The sequence below is a fragment of the Nanorana parkeri genome, unplaced genomic scaffold, assembly GCF_000935625.1.
Source record: "Nanorana parkeri isolate BGI_ZX_2015 unplaced genomic scaffold, ASM93562v1 scaffold620, whole genome shotgun sequence".
Lineage (NCBI taxonomy): Eukaryota > Metazoa > Chordata > Amphibia > Anura > Dicroglossidae > Nanorana > Nanorana parkeri.
Genome location: NW_017306888.1, coordinates 788,120 through 792,505, shown reverse-complemented (window position 1 = coordinate 792,505; position 4,386 = coordinate 788,120). Strand labels below are relative to the sequence as shown.

At 44.7% G+C, this 4,386-nt stretch overlaps 1 protein-coding gene across 2 annotated transcripts in view; it reads right to left on the bottom strand.

Annotated features, from left to right (window-relative positions):
* Window positions 1-4,386, bottom strand: part of LOC108792243 (kunitz-type protease inhibitor 2-like) — a 14,413-nt gene that overhangs the window by 5,260 nt on the left and 4,767 nt on the right. The window lies entirely within an intron of this gene.

The window sequence follows — 4,386 nt, the reverse complement described above, 5'->3', positions numbered from 1 at the left end:
GAACTTGTGCTGTGCATGCTGTGTGCAAGCAAAAAAATAAATAAAATGGGTGGGAATTTATCAAAATCTGGAGCAGCTGTGCGTGGCAACCAACCAATCAGCTTCTCTCTCATTTTCAAATCTTAAGTGAACAAACTGAAGAGAATCTGATCGGTTGCCATGGGCAACTGCTCCAGATTTTGTCTGCTCCAGTTTCGATAGATTCCCCTCAATGTTTGTAACTTGTCTAGTCACTCATTTTTGCTCCCCACCCCCAGTGACAGGAATGCAAATTCATCTGCATATTAAACAAAACAGGCCCAACAGGTTTACTCTCTGCCCTCATGTATAAATAAAAAAACACACATGAATACAATTAAACACACCAGAACTTTGGAAATGCATTGCAAAAAAGAAAAATGTATAAATGCATACGCGGACACGCATCCAGAACGCACAGATTATGGTGTAAACAAACTCTAAATCATTTCTGTTTTGCATTATGGAGAATAGACAACTACAGACAGAACACAGCGGTCAGAAAATCAGACTGTCACATGATTTTTCTCTAAAAGCAAATGTATTGCACCATCATTCCAGGAAGGTGCACATAGACCAAATCTTTGGGGTAACAATAGCAACAGGACTGACTGGGGGATTTATACCAGCTTTAGAGTTTTTAAAGTGTACAGGCAACCTACTTCTACATTCTGTTTAGTGCCCACCCAAATTGTTGTTAGTGATGCCTGAGCTACTTATCTCATTGATAACATTCTTCAAGTATATGGTCTGCTTAACATTAAAAAATTGTATGAATGCAGATGGGTCGTGGTAGCAAAGGGAGGTGCCATGTCCTTAATGCTGCAGTCTACTAAAGAGGACCTAACCCTCCACCCCTGGGTCATCTGGCTTTAGATGTTATTAGGGAGGCATTTATCCCTTCACCTCAGGTTCTCCAGCTCTAGGTGTGATAAGGAAGTCATGTAAACCCTTCACCTCGGGTTGTCCGGCTCTAGGTGCGATTAGCAAGTCATTTAAGGAGAACTATGGGGTTAAGGCTTTTCCCCATAGTTCTCCTTAGGGTAACGGGAGGACACAAACTAGCGTCCTCCCATCACCCTAGGCTCAGTATACCGCGAGCTGTAGCTGCTCGCGGTATACTGAGACGCCGCAGATGAAGCGGATCCCGACAATTGTGCTGGGATCCGCCCAGCTGCGTGACTGACAGCTGGCTCTGCCTATCTAGAGGCAGAGCCAGCTGTACCCCCCCCCTCCCCCGTCCGTTCCACCAGTCAGCGCTGGCGGATCGGAGCGGGGAGGGGGGAATCCAGCCCCTCCCCTGTCACGGCAGAGAGCCGTGACAGGATCGAGAGGTGAGCGAACGCCGGTATGTGTTCGCTCACCTCCCGATCTACTGAGCCGACCTGTGACAGTCTCATTGTCACAGGTCGGCTAGAACTATGAGGTGAGTGAAAAGCACTCACCTCATAGTTCTCCTTTAACCATTGGGTTAATGCAGAAAACTGGTTCAGACACATCCATGGATTGCTTGGCTCTGTCTGACCAGCCATCTAGTGGCTGTCTGAACACGGCTGTAGCCAGGACTATAAATCCAGTCAGTAATACACAGTTGCATAGTATTTGAGGTTGAATAAAGACATTAGTCCATCAAGTCCAACCTATTGGGATCTCATTCTAGGAGTACCTGTACCCCTGTATATTACGGTCCCTTAATTCTATTTTTTAAAGCCAAAATATTTGGGGTGGAGGGAACGGTTAGAAGCACTTCCTAGCTCTAGTGGTCATCCATGTTTTTTTGGGAAGATTTAGCCTTGCATTCCTTCCCAGAGACAAATTAAGTAAAGAGAAAACGGAGCCTGCGACAGCCATCACAGAAGTCCACAATGGGAGATTTCCATTCACCTCCTGTTCTGGGGTGGCTGAACTATAAAAGTGAGGGAGATGCTCCAACAGAGAAAAAGGGCAATACAAATCTGATAGTGTTTCCCACTATAAAAACACAAAAGTTTTGGTTGCAGTTCCATTTTAATGGCAAGAGGTTAGCTTTCTGACTAATTAATAATGTACAATACCCTAAAGCAGGGGTAGGCAAACTTCGGCCCTCCAGCTGTGGTGCAGTTACAAATCCCATCATGCCCCGGCCTTTGAAAGTCATGCAATACCTCATGGGACTTGTAGTTGCACCACATCGCCTGCCCTGAAGTTTGAACATCTGGCAACAGAATGGCAGATGGCTGTCCGAGAATAGTGGTTAGAAAGGCACCTGTCCATTATGGAATAATGAGATGCAACTTGGAGAAAATGATTTAGTTTCATCAAATAGAAACTTTCCCGTGTGTTAGAAGACCTTTGTGATAAATGGTAGAGAAGTTAAAAGCATCCATTATCACCCTCAGTTAGTTCCTGCCCCATCCATGCATCCGACAGTGGAGTCAGAAAAGAATCAGACTGCTTTTTTGCACCACTTGGAGCAGAACTATGGCTCCTGCCCACAGCAACCCGATAACCTGTTCCCATTCTCACACTAAAGCCGAAGGGTTTCTATGGACAATCGTTCCATTTGTATAAATTTGCCTGAACATGCACTAAATAAAGTGACTGTCAAGAGGATAATTTAGTGCTAGTAAAGAGTTAAAAATAGCCCGTGTTGCTCAGTTATCAATGCTATTCACATTTCCAGAATGAAGCCAATGATGGAATGGATTCTGACCCCACATGCATAGTACATGGCTTAGTATTCAGGAACGGAGTGCCATGTCTTATAAATCTTCCTGAAGTCCTCGTGCCTCTCATGGGTGACTCCTATAGGCTTCTAACATTGTCATGTTTGTTCTTTTCACCTGTTCAGTTTGTTTCCCTGCCTACCATACATAATAACCTATGCCCCGGCACACCTAACAAGTACAGAACTTTCCTGCTGAGCCCATTTATACAGCCTAGTTTTATGCTTTTATGTGCATCCAGTATTCGCTGTGTACACACGCTCCTTCCAAAACCTGAACACAACCAACTCAAATCTGAACCTCAAAAGCAAAACGTGTACAGAAAAAGAAAAAACAGCAGAGGCAAGCCAAGAGAGATCCTCCCAAATCTAGGTGTGAATGAGGCCTAATGGAAAGCTCTAATAAAAGAATTCCCGCCCCCACCCCCCCCCCCTCATCCAAAACTGTCATTTGATAATTTTTGTAATTCTTAAGGTGCCCATACACCTTGCAATTATCGTTCAATTTGATTTGTCCCGTCATCGCACCCTTGTTCAATTTCCGCACAAATACCCCATCATGCACAGACCAATGTAGATTTTCATAATCGTTGGTCACCAATACTAACTGGCCAAATTTCGTCTATCGACCGAACAGATTTCCGTTTGCGCATGTGCAGTGTTCATGTTGTGATTTTTGTTGAACGAAAACCGACACCAATTCCTCAATTTTCATTCCTTTTCGAAAAACGTTTTTTTTTAGCTTGCCCAATAGACGAAATTGGGACAGTTGTACAGTAATTCTGGTCGTTCACTTATCAACTGACCAATTATCGGACAAAAAGCCAATTTCATGTGGAAAGCAAACAATAATCGCAAGGTGTATGGGCACCGTTATCAGGGTAATAATTACAAACCCTAACCTGCCCAGGGCCACACCGCCTTCAAAGTGGGCCACACGCAGATCAGATTTCCTGCAGATGTAGTTGAAATTTGACCCATTGGTTGTTCTGGCATCACCACACAGCTTGGCATCACCACACAGCTTGATCAAAATTGCATTTGCAACTATTGTCGAAGGAGGTGCACGGGTGTGGAATTTGTATCGACCGGGACATGTAGTTCCGGGCAAGTGGTTTTTGGAAAATGGAATTACCCGCACAAATCTCCCTCCCACTATACTTACCTTTCGGCAAACAGTCATTCCCGTCCACCAGTACGGTTGTACCATCTGTACCTGCTCCATGTATTCTGAATTTCGCTCACAAATTGCAAGCACTCGTTGGTCAACGCGGTCACGTGACTGCACTTGCCAATGAGAAGCGCTTCTTAGCACTGCTAGACGGTTTTGGTTAAAAAAAAATGTTTTTGTATCAGGACGAGTAGATTGTCATGAGGGACAAGTAGATTCGGCCCCCGTTTTAGTCCTCGGACAAGTAGTTTTTTTCAAAAATGTCCACAAGCCTGAGGTGTACAGTGGAAAACTGTCCGTCCAACAGGGAATCGGATGCAGTCACTGTTAAGGTATCCTGAGATCCCAGGGTGCCTACAGTCAGGATAAAGCAGTCAGCAGGGGAAGTTCCTCCATCTATGCTGCGTAGCGTGGATGGGTAAATTGAAAAAGTTCAGTCTGTGTAGACAGCTTAAAGCATCCTGGAAACCAACAGCTTCTGCAATAGTGTCCA